Here is an 18,927-nt window from a genome sequence, read left to right as displayed (position 1 = left end):
CGTCCGGAGCCTGTGCTCCGCAACGGGAGAGGCCACAGCAGTGAGAGGCCCGCGTACCGCAAAAAAAAAAAAAAAAAAAAAAAAAAAATTGTGTACAAGTTCTACCTCCATCTTTGAGTGTTTTCAGATTGGAGAACGGAGGAGTTGCTGGGCTGGACACGTGATTATCCCTTTATGGGGGCCCAATAGGATTTGTCTTCAAACAGGCTTGGCAAGCACCATTACATTTTCACTTTGTTTGTGTTGCCTAGATGTTGGGTGCCAGGGGAAAGGGATGGAATATTTTGCTTTCCCTAAATTTTAACTTCTTTTCCCGTGTGATCTTTTTTTTTTTTTTTTTTAAATGGTCCTTTCTAAAACAGTCTAAAATTCTCAATTCACAAGAGCCATCTTCACAAAGGTGAACTATTATCATCTAATGCCTGCACAGCTGGTCACCTGATTCGCCACGGTGCATCTTCTACGAACACCCACCTGTTCACGCTTTATTTCAGAATCACACACGTGACCCAACGTGGAGAGAAAGTGTAAGGAATCCCTAAAGCAAAAAGAAGTCTCTAAGAAATTACTAAATTCATCTTCACCGTGTTTTCCTCCTCTCAATTCTGCTTCCTTTGGCCATTTTACTTTCCACTGTCCCCCTCGGTCAAGTCTGTGCTCCTTTGCTTCCAGCATCTCCTCCGTCACCTCGGGCCTCCTGGCTTCCTCTCAGCCTGTGCCCGTACACAGGGTGCTCGGTGGACAGCACGCACCGTTAGGGTTCCTGGCAGGCAGAATCAGGGGCTGGGTAGGTGTTTGTTTAATCTTGGTGTGCAGAGGCGTGCAGGCTGGCTTACATCTTCACGTCCCAGGTCACTAAGAACTTGAAAAATGGAATCCTCCCCCCCACCCCTAGACACTGACTCTGTTGTTCTGCCCAGGGGGACCGGGGAGGGGATGTGTCAGTGTACTTGAAAAGCTTCCCAGTGAATTTAAGGTGAGTATAATGCATGCCCAGGCTTGAGAGCTGCCCCCCAGCCTTGACCCATATTGCGAAGTGATCTGCTCAAAAGAAGACCTTCTCTTTCCCCAGATAGTTCAGTTTCCCCGAGGAGGATGTAGTCAAAAAGGAGGAAGAAGGAGGAGGACATGTGCCTTTTTCCTTCCTTAGGTACGGGAAGCTCACAGAACCTAAAGTAAAGCTCGTAGGCCTGACACGTGTCCCAAGGAGGAGGGGACACTTGGTACTTCTGTAGCCCCTCCAAGAAGGCCTCCCGAGGTGCTGTCAGAATCCCACTGGGAAAGCATGTCCAGGCCTTCTTTTAGGGGACACACTACGTACACCACAGAGGCCTTGACTCCTGTCCCAAGAGTGTAGAAGGGGGTCAATTAAAGGAGGGGCCATATTTACTTGCTTACACAGTGGGATAGATCGAGGGCGCTGAAACATAAGTATAAGCTCATTTCTCATTTTACCTGTGGTGAAGGCTTTCCCTTTGCTCAAACAAACTACATCCTGGGCAGTAGCTGCTGAAAGTTACTCAGTAGCAAAACACCAGCATCTGACAAGCTTCACTGAATTAAAACAATTGCTCAGCCCCCCACCCTTATGATTTTAACTGCCATGTTCCACACCCAAGCTTCCTGTGTTCTCTGCCCAGAGCATCTCTCAGATGAGCTCACACCAGCCACCTTTCCTCTCTGTATCTTCATTTCTACTTCTGCTGGTTGAATGAGACTTCAGTTCTCCATCTCTACACTTTGACTGCCTGATGAACTGAGGACACCTTGCCATTCTTCCTGATGGGAATGATGACTATAAATACACAAAGATACCCATACACCCACCATTCTCTCCTTGTTCTCTTCTGTGCTTTGGCACTTAAAAAAATTAGCTTGAACTCACACAATCACTCCTGAAGTTCTGGATGGTACTATCACTATTGCATGGCTGAGAAATCAGAGGCATTCAGGACCACAAAAGGAATAGATTGGCTTCTCTTCATGTTTTCTTGCAAAATAAAACAAGTGAAATACCTTTACAGTGGACTATTCCTGACTCAGTTGGATATTCTAAGTGGGCAAAGGAATTACTTTAAAAATGCCCCACTGGAGTCCACACAGAAGTGAGAGGAAATTTCTTCCAAAAATTTTAATTTGGGGAGAAAAGTCATGCAATAATTTAACTCACCATTCACACTTTTTAAAAAGACAACTTACAGAGACTACACTTTTGAATAAAATGCTTTGATAACATTTGTGCTCCATTTCATATCATGAAGCTGTAACTGATAAACTGATAAAATTGAACTGATAAAATTTTATCCCAGAAAGTTCAAATATGATAAATGTGTAGGAGGAAAGCCTTCCAATTTAATTTCCTGTGTTCTTAAGAATCTAAATACTTTGAGTAGGAGCAAGTGCCAAAAATGTCCCAAGGCTCCCAAGATGGTCACCGAGTGATAGTGAATATTTCCCTTAAATCTGGAAATGATGGGGGCAGTCTTGGTGGCCTCCATCTCTAGGCCGTTGGAGAGATTTGTCAGATATAATCTGGATTGGCCAATGTGCAATGTTAATACAGAACTTCTAGAACCAAAGGTGGCTTTATTTACAGCACCAAAAGCCAATACCGTGCCACAAAGTAGGAAAACAATCTGTGAATTTTTTTAAAATTACACTTATGCTGGGGCTCAGACAAGTCCTTAAGCCCTCATCTGCTACCCTCAGGGTCAGATGTGTTTTTGATTTAAGGTTTGTTTTCTCTTTTTGTTTTTATTTAAAAGGTTAATACAATGAATATCCTGAATATTTGGTGGCAAACCCTCAGTGAACACTAGAGAAGAAACCATTAATCAAATAAAACATTTCTGCAGGAAAAAATGCCTGAATTCATAGGAAGTGGGATGAATATAGCCTATAAATAGCTCTGGATCAGGTTTTATCACCAAATGAGTTCTTCAAAAACTTGGTTTGGAGTATTTTGGGCTTTTGTGGCGAAGGGGATGGGCCAGAGGGCTTGAAGGGCAGGCAAGACCTTTCGGTGTCAGTGGTGAGTCCAGTTCAAATAGACGACATGGGGGTCGTGGTTACTCAAAACTCATTTGATGCAGCCATGTTCCAGGATGCAAAGTATTTATGCATCTGTTTGAAACAACATAGACATTAACATACTCTCTGATCAAATGCACTTCAGGGAGGTCTGAGACTTCGCAGTTCAAGTGAGGAGAGATGTCTAGTGGTTTTAGTTGCCCACAGAGCTGCCAGTGAGCTGTGGTTGCCGAAATAAAGAGTGCAGTAGCTGGCCAAGGACCACGAACAAAAAGAGATGCTCTTTCACGAAAGTCAGACCATGCGGGAGCGTTCCATTCAACCCTGAGCACTAGATGGCGGACTCCCAAATCTAAGCGCCCTGAGAGAGTCTCTCTGATGTGGGCAAGCGGGTACATGTGACAGAGCTGGGAGCACAGCAGACACGGAAGCCTTCAGACTGTCGGTGGGGGCCAGAGCCCAGATGTTTTGATGGGAGAGAGAAATCATTTTAAAACAGTTGCCCTGTTAAAGGATTATCTTTTTGAATCCTTCTTTCTAAGACATTTTTTTCCAGAGTGGATCATCACTCCTAATCTCCTTTTTTGTCCATGTACTTAGTTTTAAAGAAGGTTTTCCATGGGTTAATAGTAGTCATTCATTACAGTGCTTTGTTGAACACAGTCCTGAACACAGTCTCAGATGGCCGGCTTTTAGGGGACAAGTGCAGTGATGACAATGCAAGCGCAAGAAAACTATTATAAGGAAAAAAGTAGGTACAGAAGGTGAAGAAGATCCTTCCGAGGAGAGACCGCAGCGCCGGTTACAAGAACAGGCATGGAGATAAAGCAAAAAGGCTTCATAAAGAGGTGACACTCAGGACTGGCTCTGAAGAGGGACCGAGGGCCGGCAGCGGAAGAAGAGGCTGCAGGGAGTTTCAGAGAAAGGCTGCAGCAAGGGGGGAGGTGGGGCAGGGACGTCGGGGGGCTTCAAGGACACAGCCCCCCAGACGGGTGGAGCTTGGGCGCGATTCTCAAACTTGAGAGTGTCTCAGGGTCACCTCCTTGTCACAAATCCTTGCCTCCTCATCCCCCGCTGAGTTTCTGGTTCTGGGCTGGAGGTCTGGGGAGGGGCCCGAGAACGGCAGCTGATATGCCTGGCCCTGGGCCACCTTCCCTCCGCAGTGGGGGGCGCGCAGTCAACGGGGATGAGGCCCCATGAGGAGAGAAGGTGGAGGCCCAGGTAAGCCATGCTGGCAGCACCATGCATCTGAGAGCCTGGGGGTGGGGGCGGGGCCCAGCTCAGAGCTCATGCTTGTGGCCTATGCCCCTGGACGGCGGGGCCACACCGCCTGCCTCCTGGCCCAGCTCTGCTCACTAAGCTCAGCTCCCAAATAGGGATAAGATTAGACCTCACTTCCTGTGGTTGCTACAGGGAACGAATGCAGTAACATCTCATTATGAGTCAGGCACACAATTAAGTCAATGTGTTCGTGAAATAAAGACGTGATAAAGTCCAGTCGGCCAGCAGTGTGAGGGATGCAGGGACAGGAAAGCCCACGAGGAGGCTGTTACGGCAGGAAAGTGGAGAAAGGCTAAGCTCCCAGACTCCCCAGGCCTGCTCTGGGGGACACTGTGGACGCAGACCACCCCCCGACCCTTGCCCGGCACCCAGAGATCGGGTTTCTCTAGATTGGGTGGGTTTTTTCTAATTTTTAGCAACCTCCCCCATCTGTGATATTGATTTAAATATTCAAATTATAACCCTGAGAAACTAAACTAGGGAATTAGATTGGGGGGCTGGCAACAGTTATGGGTTGACTTGTGTCTTCCCAGAATGGTATGTTGAAGTCACAACCTCCAGGACCTCAGAAAGGGACCTTGTTTGGAAACAGGGTCATTACAGATGTAATCAGTTAAGCTTAGATGGTGTCCCGGGTAGGCCCCTAACACCAGACCATCGTGGGAGGAAACAGCACACACAGAGGGAGGGCCGTGTGAAGACACCCGGGAACACGGCATCTGAAGCCAAGGAGAGGCTGCGCAGAGCTTTCCTCATGGCCTCAGAAGGTCCTCCTGGTGCCCTGGGAGGAGACAGCATCGCCCAGAGCTGCCTGCCCTGGTCACCTGCTGACACCGGAAGCTGTGCCCTGGTCACCTCTGGGGACGCTCCTGCCCCGGCCCGGAATCTTCTGGGACCTCTATCAAAGCCAGTGGTCAGTTTGCCAGGGCTGCTGTAACAAGCAGCACACACGGGCAGCTTAAACAACAGTCATTCACTTCTCAGAGTTCTGGAGGCTGGGAGTCCAAGATCAAGGTGTCGGCAGGGTGGGCTCCTCCTGAGGCCTTTCTCCTGGGCTGGCGGACGGCCGCCTTCTCCCTGTGTCCTCACTTCGGCTTCCCTCCGTGCACATCTGTGTCCTAGTCACCTCTCCTTATAAGGACAACAGTCCCATCGGATGAGGACCCACCCTCACAGACTCATTTTAACTTCGTTACCTCTGTAAAGACCCCATCTCCAAACACACTCTGAGTTACTGAGGGTTAGGACTTCACCATATGAAATTTCAGGGGACACAAATCAGCCATAACACTCAGTCTTGGGAAATAGAGAACATGAGCTAGAAAAGTGAACAGATGACACCCAGCTGCACCCAGTGTGGGCGCAGGTTATGAACCCAGGCTTCCCTGGGACACGTCAAAGCTGGCTCACCACGCGGGCCCTTCCTGCAGCTGCCAAGGGGCCGAGGACCCCGCATAGCCAGGCCTGGCGGCTGGCACCGCCCACCCAACCTAACCTAGGACGCCCAAGCCTCTCAGAGCCTTGGCTCTCCCCAGTCCTGCCCTGCCGTGAGCACGGGGCTATGGAGGCGAGCACATCCCGGTCCCCAGTGGACTGTGTGCTGGGGTCAGCGGGAAAGGCTGTCCCCAGAATCACTGCACAGACAGACCACGCTGTGAGGCCAAGTTTACCAAGGTGCGGGGTGTGGGGCTTGGCAGGAGAGGGCAGGAAAGGAACAGCCCAGGAGAGGGCAGGAGAGGGCAGGAGAAGAACGGCCCAGGTGAGGGAGTGCCCGTTGAGCCCACCCAGGGCCCAACAGCACCAGAAGGAGGAGGAAACTGGACAGAGTGGGCCCTGCAGCCAAGGTGATAACCTCGGGGCATCTTTGCTTCTCGTGATGGGAAAACGCAAGGAGCACGTGGGTTTCTGTCCACAGTCACGTGCACATGCACACACACAGGTAGTAGTTATCGGGGGCAGCCGTCACCTTCCACTGCATCTTTACTCCAAGGGACATGTAAGTATGCCAAGCTGTTTTTTCTGTTTCAAAACATAGCTATTTTGGGAGACGGAACACTTTCCTTTTACTTTTTGTCACAGTCCTCAGAAACTGTAGTATTTTGTTGTTGATATCATCATTTAAAATGAGTTCCTTTTCCTAAAGAAGGCAGAACTCGTGGGTGGGAAATAGGATGAATTAATCTCCACTATGGGAAACGTATACCAATAAAATATCAGCTATTCATTCATGTATTCAATCAACGGCTAGTTATCACTTACCTGCCCTGTGCCGGGCACCATGCTGGGTGCTGGACTCGTTGGAATGTACTTCATTTTGAGGACACCCGGACCGGAACATCCCCCCACCCCGCAGTGATTTACGTCGTCACTTACCTCTCTGAAGAGGAGCTCCCCATGTGTCAACAGCTTTAAAAATGTCCCAGCCACCCTCCAAAGAGCTGCTCGGGCCTGTAGTAGGAAATAAAGAAAAAAAGAGTGTGAAAAACTTAAAAATCAGAAGAAAACTCTCAACTCCAAAGAATCAAATCAGGGACTTCCCTGGTGGCGCAGTGGTTAAGAATCCGCCTGCCAATGCAGGGGACACGGGTTCGAGCCCTGGTCCAGGAAGATGCCACATGCCGCGGAGCAACTAAGACCGTGAGCCACAACTACTGAGCCTGCGCTCTAGAGCCCGCGAGCCACAACTACTGAGCCCGTGCGCCACAACTACTGAAGCCCATGCGCCTAAAGCCCATGCTCCACAACAAGAGAAGCCACCGCAATGAGAAGCCCGCGCACCGCAACGAAGAGTAGCCCCGCTCACCTCAGCTAGAGAAAGCCCGCGCACAGCAACAAAGACCCAACGCAGCGAAAAATAAATAAATAAATAAATTTATATTTTCAAAAAAGAATCAAATCAGAATATTTTTCTTCTTGTTAATCAATAGTGTGCCAAAAAGCCCTTTGAGGAGTGAATTCACACATATACAAATTTCTGGGACAAGAGCTGTGTATGAGAAAATAGGGTCCCCTCTCCAGGAGGACAAAACTGAAGCAGGAAGAAGTGAAAACCCCACAGGCTCCTCACAGGAGAACCAGAGGTGAGGATTCCCCGCCAGACACCCGGCCCCAAACCAACATCGACAACGTGCGTGAGGTTTAACATCTGAATGTGAGTCCCTGTAATGACACTCCCAGGTTTATTACACCATGTAATGCAAAACAACGGCTGGATGCTCTCCGTTGAGAGAAAAATAATTTTAAAACAAAAAGTGACAGAAAGAAATTTCTTTTCATTCTTTTAATGTGCAACCTCCTTTCAAATGTAGGAGTCTAGCTTCTGGTGTTTTCAGGTACCTGTGTTAACTTTTTAATGAACATTTTGGACAGCACAGTAGTGTAATTAAGCAGAGATCTTAGGGAAAAATATGAATTCTCACTGTTCTGCCCACTTAGGAGAGCTCTTGAGAGGTTTAGGTGACTAGTACCACTCAGGATGTGGAGTCCCCTCCTCCCGTCCTTTCTTGAATTAAGTTGAAGTAAGTCGGTTGCATCATTTCTCAGTAAAGCAGTGAGAATTCATGCTGAGAAGGGTGACACGCAGGCTCTGAATCAGATGTCATTTCTACGAAAAGCTTTATTTCTTAATAATCGGCTCATTTTGTTTAGCTTCTCAACCAATGACCCCTGCCTTATTTGCATAGTCTGGACAATATCTTCCCCTTTCTTCCCCTGGGTTAGCGTCATACAATTTGCCCAATTTTGTAAAATCTAATTATGAATCAAGGGCTTCAAAAATATTGCTGCTTTTATCGGACCTAGCTCAACTTCTAGAATTCTTAAATATGTGAAATAATGTATAAGTGCTTAAAGACCTTATAGGCTCAAGTGTACTCATTTCATCGCTATATATAATTGCAAAATGTTGAAACAGATAATTTCAATAGATAACTTATTCAGTCCCTATGTGTTAAAGGCCTGCTCTGCATCCAGAATTATGCACTGAAGATACTTATGAGCCAATTCAACTCTAAAGGAAAGGTTAATCAAACGATGGAGGACTTTTTAAGTGATATGTACCTAATAAAATAGAAAAAATATCCATGATGTATTGTTAAATAGAAATAATCAGAATACGAAATTATTTACAAAGAATGAGTAGAGCCATTTTTTAAGGAGGAAATGTCAAAAAGTAAGCAAAATAATAAAAATGAGAAAAGAAAAGAAACACTTTAAGGGAGCACACGAATAACAAAGATTGAATTGGTCTTTTTCCTTCCTACTTCCATGTATCTTTCAATTTTCATTATTAACATATTACTCCAATAATGGAAAAGAGACATGCTCACAGAATAACGGAGCTAAATCCTATTTGTAGACTGAACAGAATCTATTTAAAAGTTTAAAAGTTGCTTAAAAGAAAAAAACCACACTGATGGGGGTATGTCAAAGGGACACAGGAGCCAACTGAAAGATCTCCCAAGGCCAAAGCTGGAACAATTTGAGTAACAAAATAAATAAAGTAGTACTGGGTTATAAACCAGAGGGTAAAATAAATAGTCATGAGTCTACACTGGTATAAATAAATAATTCTGTAAATAAATGGAGGAGAAGAGACATTTTTCCCATGCAGAAGATTTCCAGAGAATTAATGTAGATACTTTGCCTTCAAAGAGGTGAAGCATCACATCCCCTCCTTAAGTGCTCACTGTGCAAAGTGACTTGCTTCCAAGGAAAAAGTATAGAAAGGGAGGGAAAAGGTACCTTGATGGTGGGGAAACCCAAGCGCCCCTTCAGCCGGCTGACCAAGGTCAGCACGCACGGTGATTGGTCATATCAACTGCGTGACACCCGGTGATGAAACAGCCCGGCACCTCTGTGGTCTTCCTCCAGCAAATCCATAACCGGGCTCGGATCACCAGAAAAGCCTCAGACACAGGCAAACTGAGCGGCATCTTACAATATTCCCAGCCAGTAGCCTCAGAACCATCAAGGTCATCAAGAGGAGCTTGAGGAGACAGGACAGCTACATGTACTGCTGTCATCTGGATGGGATCTTGGTACAGAAAAAGGACACTAGGTAAAAACTAAGGAAACCGGGATAAAATCTGGACTTTAGTTAACAGTAAGTTATCAGCATCAGTTCATCGGCTGAGACGTGTTACAAGATGTTAATACTGAGGAACTGGATGCAAGGTGTACTAGCTTGGACATGTTTCTGTAAATCTAAAACTGTTCTAAAGTTTATTAGCAACAACAACTGAAAGGTAAACAAGTTCCTTGAGTCTTGGTACCCGGAAGCCATAGTTACCAACCTGCCATTTACTCAGAGTTGTGTTATTCAAGAAGTCCAGTTTGTTACAAGTGTAGGTGCTTATTCATAAAGTTAACACTTCATTAAGAACAGAAAGTGAAGGGAGTATTTTTATCTGACTTCTGGAAAACACAAAATAACACACATATCCCTGACAAATGGGTTTAAAGAGACGCTTGGTCAATTCTAGCCAATTCCTGCGGAAGACAGCGCCACCTAGTGTTCTGTCACGTAAATGAACCAGTGGTGGTTCTGGTTACTTCTCTTTCGTCGGCTGTACGTTACCTTAAATCCGAATTCAAAACTGAAAAGAAAAATGAAATGGAAGCGCATTTCCCCCATCCCTCCCAGAAGTCCTTTTAATACCAAATGACTTGAGTAATCAAACTGCAATAACTTGGTTTCATTTATAGCCTCAGCCTAGAATCTTTCTGTTTATAAGATAAAGGCCTGATTTTCAAAACTTCAGTCACTAATAATGTGCATGAAAGAGATCATATCAGAAATACAAACTGATGAAAAAGTGTAATAATACAGCTGCTTTTAAAAGTTACAAAATAACTTAAGCTTTATAAGATAGCAGCTCTCAATTCCAAGTGTCAATTCTAAAAACCATAAAGCTATATATTAATATTGTGTTATTGAACCCAACACTTACATAAAGTTTCCTTGTTTAATAAGTCCATGCTTATATTAATATCAGATTGTTATTCATAAAATTATACCTTTATTAAGAATAAATAGTAAAAGAGGAAAAATGGGGTCAATTACGGTCTAAAACGTCTCAAGGGAGAAACCTCAAATGATTAATTAACATATATTGGTTTTAAACCTGAATGTTTTTTCAAAATGTGTCATAGCAGACACAGCTGAAATAACTGGCACCTTTCAATTGCAAATAACCAAGGTAGCAGTTTGCCTAGAATATAAATGACAAAAATTTATCCCCCCCCGCAATTTCCTATGTACTTCGCATGTAGGATAGATGGAAAAAACTCCACTTCACTTATTAACTTGATTGACACTTTGCCCTCTTCTGACCACAAAGGCATGTTAAGATAGGCCCCTGAAGTGATTATTTCTGTCTGGCATACCTTGGGTTAAGAGGTATGTCCTTGGATTAAGAAGTCATCTTCCATAATGGAAAAGAATCTGAAAAAGAATATGTATGTATAACTGAATCACTTTGTTGTACACCTTGGAACACTGTAAATCAGCTGTACTTCAATTTAAAAAAGAAAAAAGAAGTCATCTTCCAGTTAAGATTAGTTTTTGCTTTTGTTTTTCAGACTTCACTAAGATTTAGTTAAGAGAGAACTTAAAAGGCCCTGTTAACAATTTATCCAGGTTATAATTTATTCTAGCTTTTTTCGTTTGTTTTTTCACACAGAAATTTCCCATAGCTTTGGGGCTTAATCATTTTCCTGACACCAAGCCACTGACTGTCCAACTTAAATGATGGCACCTGAGGTGTGATGTGACAGCTGGCAATTTACCCCATCGTAATAGCTGATGTCTTTTCCCCTGGGAATATTATAACTAACCAGCTACCAAACAAACAAACAAAACCCAACAGTGAAATGCAAAACACAGAGCAGAGAGGCGTGGGTTATTTTCTCCTGAAGAGAGATTTCAGCCTGCATGGTAATACAGCGCAGCACAAGGATTTGGGCAAAACCCTGAGGCTCAGTCGGCCCTGTGATTGCTGGGAACTGTCCCCCGCTTCCCGGGAAGCGTGTGTGCCCCGCCGGGCGCCGTGGCTCCTGTGCGGGGCCCTCACCTGGGATCCGGCTGCAGAGGCCCAGCCGGAGCCTCCCCATGCCCTGAGCCCAGGTTCTCTGGGCTGCATCTAACCAGGTGACACTCAGGAGATGAAACAGAGGCGGTCTCCCCCTGGTCCAGAAGGCAAAAGCCGAACGCTTTTCCTGGCGAGAGAAATGACCAGAACGCGAAGCTGCCTCGCCCAGGGATGAGTCTGGAGCAGAAACCAGGAGTTAGGAACAGAGTCAGCGGCCCGCTCCCATAGCTGCTCTGGCCGGGCTGGGCGCCTGTCCGCCGGGCTCTGCACAAACAGCGGGGATTGGGCTAAAGAGGAGACCCAGGACCAACAGGTGAGCCGCGACGGGGCGGCAGGCAGAAGGCCCCGGAAGTCCTGGCCCAAGGGGCTGGGCGCTTCCTCCTGCCAACACGCTCTGGGCAGTTATTTGAAGTCCTTCGGACACGTTTTCCTTCCACGACAGGAACGGATCAGAACAGCCATCACACTGGGTCCATGGCTGAAGCGGGCCAAGGTCAGCCGGAGACAAGACCGGCCCCTGTTACATGAAGGAAAACACCTTTGACACCCAGGCCCTAGAGGAAGAATAGAGCCTGGGTCTTACGATGAACAAAGATGGACAGACTTTCATTTTATGGCAACACAGGTTTTATGATTCTGAAGATTTTGCTGTTTTCTCCTCCAATTCTAGGACGTTACAAAGACAGCACTGGAGCTGCTGTTACCTGTCTAATAAAAGCTGGGAATCCGTGCGTTCCTTTCAGGGTCTGTACCGCGAATGCTCTGCACTGTGTTGCTTTTCACAGATTTAAGGGTCTCCTAGCATCAGAGTCTCGGGACTTAGAGAGGGTGAGAGACAGGCCCCAGACAGGCCGAGGAGAGGCGGCTTTTCCCGGGACAAAGCGCCAGGAGGAGGAGCTGCCTCCAAGATCACCTCCAGCAAAAACAGACACAGAATGACCCAGGCCGGGGCTTTAACAGGAGCAGGCTGGAGTCTTCGTGGTGCTGGGAAGGAACAGCCTTTCGCTGCGCTAAGATGTTCTCTCGCAGGATAGTGGGTCCTCGGTTAGGAAGACAGAATGCATCCCTGTGTGTCCTCCTGAGAGAGTGAGGTTTCAACAGATACGCCCCTCCCTGCAACTCCCAGCAGCAAAAGGGAGGGTGAGTTTAGTTGAATTTTCTCTGGGAAACGTCCATTCACAATGATTATGAGTTGATTTTAAGATCAATGAAAATTAGAGACAATAAAAACATTTCTGTGTTGATTGAATGAAGTAGGGTTTCTGTTTTCATGCAACTCCTCGCCATTTTGCTGTATGGCAACTTCAGGGATTGTTCATTGATTTTGCAGAACTGCATACGTCACTGTAATTAGAGCGGACGTGAACCGTTTTCCTGCCTGTCAGTGCCATCTGTAGGTGAGCTGAGGTCACAGAGATTTATAATTGAATCGAGTCTGAGTACACGTCACCGCAGGTGTGAACACAATTCCCCATCAACTTCCCCGGGAGAGATTCATGACCAAGGGGTTATTTTATTAAATTTTCAAGTAAAAAAATAAAATAAAATCCCTCCGGAATCTCTTCAAAGTTGCAGTAAAATTGTGCGATGCTTTAAATTCGCTCTAATAAGTTTCATGCCAATCCTGAGTCCCTGGGATTAATAAAAACACATAAAGGTATACTGTGCTGTGAGTTCTGGAACCTCCTGGAGCACGGAAGGGATGTTCTCCAGGAAGCAGGGCGGGGAGAGAGGGCAGAGAGGGTCCTGAGGGCTGGTGTGAATATTCCCGCCAGCTCGGCATCCCGTAGCTTCTGCTCCAAGGATCTTTCTGCTGTGACCAACTCTCCAGGTTTGGGGCGGACGGTTTGCCCTGCGGCTGCAGTTCTCAGATGGGTCCAAGGAAATTCTTCGATTTGCCATTTGTCCAGCTTTTTCCTGTCATAGGAGGGGAATAACGACTTCTGAACTCTTTACCTGTCAGAGCAGAAACCACATCAGCATTCTGGATCACCTTGGCAAACACAGCTCTTAAATAATGCCGCAGCTATAGGAAATTAAAAATAGAGAAAGAGGAAAATCTACTCTTCTGGTTGCAACTGGTTTTCATGAGGCCCATCTGAAGAAACATTTGAGAACCAGATGAAGAGTATCTTTGAGGTGGATTTGGAATTAAGCAAAGCAGAAAGGAATCTCCTAACAGTAGGGTGACCTTATAACTTAGCACCCAAACTAGGACATTTTTGAGAGTGAAAGGGAGTGCTTTCATTAATTACATGGGGAAAACTCGTGCATCTCCTCGGATTTTAAGTACTGTGTACATTTATTTAAAGAGGAAAAATAAGTCAGCATCTGTTATTTACTAGAGCTGCTTTCTAACAAACAAACTTGTTTTATTGAGCGTTACTAGATTCTTTACTGTAGCCACTTTCAGGTAAAAATCCTGGCACCTCTCCAAGGTTGTCAATGCCAGTATTCTCAGGTCTTTAGTCAGAATTAAAGCAACAGCGAGTCTCTTACAGTCATGGGGTATATTAACACCTCCCTCCTAATGGTGCTGCACAGTCGTGGGAGGGAGTTAGCATCACATCCATCAGGGTTATAGGGAAAAACTATTTCTCTTTAATATAATCATAGAATTCTAGAATTCAAAGCTGAGCTCTCACTTAGTCTCAACCTTTATACACCAGGCATCTGAGTCCCAGAGAGGTCAAATCACTTGCTCAAGGACAAACAAGAGGGAAGAACAGAACTGGAACACATTGTGGGCATGTTTGCATATATGTAGTCACGACGTGCCCACCGCCGTGAGATTCTCATCACAGACTCTGGCTTTCTTTCATGCTGCCCGGAACGTACTGACCAGAATCTTCCTTTTCTGGACATCTTCCATTTCATTTGGGGATTTCTTGGTCTATCACTTGGTAATATTAATTATAGTAAAAAGACTCTGTATGAGATCTACCCTTGTAACTGATTTTAAAGTGTCTGAGGCAGTATCATTATCTATCGGCACAATGTTGATCTCTAGAATGCGTTCATCTTGCATAACTGACATTTCATACGTTTCACTAGCAACTTCCATTTCCCCCTCCCCACGTCCACAAATAGCCACAATTCTATTCTTTGCTCCCCTGTGTTTGACTGTTTTGTCTTTATTTTTATTCTCTGATTTTACTTCATGCCAGTACTGTGGAATTGAAATATTTTATGTCCTGTCTCTGATGTGATTATCTAGTTTTGTTCCTTGTTTCCTGTGTTTTATTTTTTGCATCTTGTTCCTGTTTCGAAGGCCTTGAAGGCTTTGGGGCTTGGGGAAAATCGTTTCTAGTATAGAGTCCGATATTGCGAGGGAAGCTTTTCACATCCAGACAGGGATGTAGCTGTGGTTGAGGCTATCCAGTACCCCTATAAATGGTCGAGCTCTACCATTTCTACTGCTTGGAGAACAAGGTGAATGTGGGTCTCCTAGTCCACTGGGGATGCTAGCGGGTTGTGCACTGGAGATGAACAGGACTTTCTGTCCCTTCTATTCCAACTGGAGCTCACTTGAATGAAAACAATGTCTGTGTGCCAGGCACTGTGTGAATTGCTGCCATGGATCCAGATGGAGTAAAACACATCCCCGGAGAAAGCACAACCAGCTGCAGTCCACTGGTGGTAGGAGGTGTGGGAGACACCCAAGTTAACTCAGGACCAGACTGAATTTGCCATTTACCTAAGAGCGCTATCAGGGGTTCGGTGAGAGAGCGTTTCGGTTTTGACGCATCAGTTATCAGGTTGTCATACAATTCACCTGTTGAAGTGTCTCTCTCCCTTCCGGACACAAGCTCCTCAAGGCCATGTCTGTGCATCCTTGCCTGGCACAGAAAAGATGCTTCATAAGTGCTTGTGGCTGGAGGGCAGAGGTGCGAGCAGTGCTATGGGGATTCAGAGGGGGGTGAGAACAGGGTCATGGTGGGCGATCAGGGAGGGCTCCACAGAGAAGGTGTTCTTTGAGACAAACCTCAAAGAAGTGATGGGATCATAACAGACTCAGATGGGAAAGAGAGACGTAAGTATAGGATACAGGAGGAGGGAAGGTCACTTGAGCAGAGCTGGTGGCTGGAGAGGAGGGCCGGAACCAGGTTATCAGGGAGAGGGTGAGTGGTTTGTACTGAATTTGATCCCGATGATTCATGAGGAAGGCAATCTGATGAAGGTGTGCTGGATGGATTAGAAATCGGAGGGGCTGGAGGCAATCAGACCAGTTGGGATGCTTCTGCAATGGTCCAGCTGAGAGCTGAAGAAGGCTTCAGGAGTGATACAGAGGAGGCAGGAGAAGGGATGGAGGGTGATGTTTTAAAGTTGGGGTCTGAAGTTCTTGTAATCCATAGCACCCTAGAACATACCAGCCCAGGAAAAAGAAACATAGGATGAAAATAACAATAACAAAGGAATACTTTTCTCACCCTGCTCTCCAACTGTTTTACAACCTGCAGTTCTTCCAGATCCTTCCTTCGTGTGGCACGTGAATAAGCAGATGCTACCGAACCTGCCCGAGGTGCTGAGTGTCACCGCGGGGCTCACCAACGCTGCTCTCGCTCAGAGGCGCCAGCACGGGCAGGGCCCACCTGCCACCAAGGCGGCTGTGTCCTCGAGGGATACACCCCTCACTCCTAATTGTTACCTGGCTTAGGGACCAAGGCTCCCCTTTGTTCTCAGACTCACAGGGACTTTTCTTCTGTCTGTTACAGCAACCTCGTTCACGACAATCCGGTGTTCTGTAGGCTGGGCGGGAGATGAACAGATTCTGAGCTGTATTTAAAAATTGTTTTTGTCTGGCACTGGCTCCTCGGCCTCGGATGCAGTCTGCGGCGTCTCTTTCCCACCCCCCCCAAGTGTATCTTAATAGTTGATGAAAATAAACTACTGGAAGGGCCCCCTTCTCTGAATCCTGGTCGAGACCTTGCTTCCCAAGAGGAGAGTGTGTGTGTCTCTGTATCTGGGAGTGATGGGTAGGAGGTGGTTAGGACCAGTGTTTGGGGAGAAGTGAGGGGCAGAGTCTCGGGGAGTAAGAAGAGTCAGGGGGCTGTTTTCTTTGCTCAGCAGAATGGAGAGCTTTCCATTTTATTTTTTGGTTTAAATTGATTTTTAAAAAATTGAAGTAAAGTTGACTTACAATGTTGTGTTAGTTTCAGGGGTACAGCGAAGTGATTCAGTTCTACATATATAGCTATTCTTTTCCAAATTCTTTTCCCTTATAGGTTATTACAAAATATTGACTATAGTTCCCTGTGCTATATAGTAGGTCCTTGTTGTTTATCTATTTTACATATTGTAGTGTTCTCTTATTTTTTTAATCTATATTTAAATTTTTAAATTATTTTAAATTGAAGTATAGTTGATTTATGTTTCAGATGTACAGCAAAGTGATTCAGTTATACATACATACATATATATTCTTTTTCAGATTCTCTTCCACTATAGTTTATTACAAAATATTGACTATAGTTCCCTGTGCTATATAGTAGGTCCTTGTTGTTTATCTATTTTACATATTGTAGTGTGTATATGTTAATCCCAAACTCCTAATTTATCCCTCCTCCACCCCCTTTCCCCTTTGGTAACCCTGTTTGTTTTCTATGTCTGTGAGTCTATTTCTGTTTTGTAAGTAAATTCATTTGTATCACTTTTATAGATTCCACAAATTAGCTTTCCATTTTAAACCACTGTATCCTTCAGGTGTTATTTCCTTTGTCACCTCTTTAAATATAAAAGCCCATTTATTCGTCTAACAGAATTTGTCAATAACTGTCTCCTCACATGGGATGTTTGTGGCTTGATATATATCTTTTTCTATATAAAGAAGAGACGTGATTTATGCAGGCAGACTTTTAAAGTCTTTCTATAGATGAAGTGTAAGGTTTAATTGAATTTGTCGATCTTATTCCAAACGTATTTTTTATTGAGATATGATTAACATAGAAATTTATATTAGTTTCAGATTTAAAACATCATGATTCGATGTTTGTATATATTGTGAAATGATCGCCACGGTAAGTGTAGTTAACATCCATCACCTCACATAGTTACCAATATTTTTTCTTGTGATGAGAACTTCTAAGATCTTCTCTCTTTGCAACTTCTAAATATAAAATATAGTATTATGAACTATAGTTGCCATGCTATCCATTACATCTCCCTGACATTTATTTTATGACTGCAAGTTTGTACCTTTTGTTTCCCTTCATCTATTTTGCCCACTCCAACCCCACCCCCAACTTCTGGCAGCTACCAATCTGTTCTCTGTATCTATGAATTCAGTTTTTGTTTTTGTTTTTAGATTCTACATACGAGATCATACAGTGTTTTTGTTTCTGTCTGACTTATTTCATTTAGTGTAATGCCCTCAAGGTCCAGCCATGTTGTTGCAAATGGCAGGATTTCCTTCTTTTTTATGACTGAATAATATTCCATTGTGCCTGTGTGTGTGTGTGCGTGTGTGTGTGTGTGTGTGTGTATGGGTAAAGAAGATGTGATTGATGGTATGTATATATATACATACTATCAATATACTGTGTGTGCATATATATAATGTATAATATATATGATGTCTTCTTTATCCACACATCCACTGATGGACACTTAGGTTGCTTCTATATCTTGGCTAGCGTAAACAATGCTGCAGTGAACACAGGGGTGCAGATATCTTTTCAAGTTAGTGGTTTTTTTCCTTTGGATAAACACCCAGAAGTGAAATTGCTGGATCTACAGTAGTTCCATTTTTAATTTTTTGAGGAATCGCCACACTGTTTCCTGTAGCGGCTGCACCAATTTACATTCCCACCAACAGTGCACAAGGGTTGCCTTTTCTCCACACCCTCACCCACACTTGCTGTCTTTTGATTTTTTTGATAATAGCCATCCTAACAGTTGTGAGGTGATATCTTACTGTGGTTTTGAATCACATTTCCCAGATGATTAGTGATATTGAGCATCTTTTCATACACCTGTTAACCATTTATGTTTTCATTGGCAAAAAAATGCCTACTCAAATTCTTTGCTTATTTTCAAATTGGGTTATCAGGTTTTTCTCTATTGGTGATATTCTTGATATTATTCTCCACTCCCTTGTCATGTCTTCCACCATTGTCATGACCTGACAAACCCCAATCCTGAATCAACATAACCATTTGCTTTCCCCATTTTTAAATCTTGATCACCAAGGGCAACTAGAGAAAAAGTAATAAAATGACTCAGATTGGTGCCATTATAAAATCAAGGTCCTACTACCCCAGTAATTCTTTGTTTTCTGGTCAGCTCGCTCTCTCTCCTAGTCTCCCTCAAGCTTTTTCACTTCCTCTTCCCTTCCAATCTTGGATCCCACCAGTTCCCTCCTTACTCACGTGTTCATGATTCTTTCTCCAAGTCACAGAGACACTGGGAATTAACGTTTGAGAAATTACTGGACTTCAGGACTAAACAAGTGAACTTACCTGCCAATAGACCATGTCCTACCTCTTTCCTTCTACTTACAATAGAAAAGGGGTAAAAGGTGTCCCCC

General features: G+C 44.7%; 1 long non-coding RNA gene across 1 annotated transcript; it reads right to left on the bottom strand.

Annotated features, from left to right (window-relative positions):
* Window positions 1–5,525: 5,525 nt before the first annotated feature.
* LOC129392829 (uncharacterized) lies at window positions 5,526–10,982 on the bottom strand. Its single transcript, XR_008619445.1, has 3 exons — window positions 10,699–10,982; window positions 9,055–9,346; window positions 5,526–6,759 (listed from the first exon to the last, which is right to left on the bottom strand). It is a non-coding gene; the product is annotated as an uncharacterized lncRNA (long non-coding RNA).
* Window positions 10,983–18,927: the final 7,945 nt, after the last annotated feature.

The sequence above is a fragment of the Physeter macrocephalus genome, chromosome 15 (assembly GCF_002837175.3).
Source record: "Physeter macrocephalus isolate SW-GA chromosome 15, ASM283717v5, whole genome shotgun sequence".
NCBI classification, from domain to species: Eukaryota; Metazoa; Chordata; class Mammalia; order Artiodactyla; family Physeteridae; genus Physeter; species Physeter macrocephalus.
This window is presented reverse-complemented; position numbering and strand designations above follow the sequence as displayed.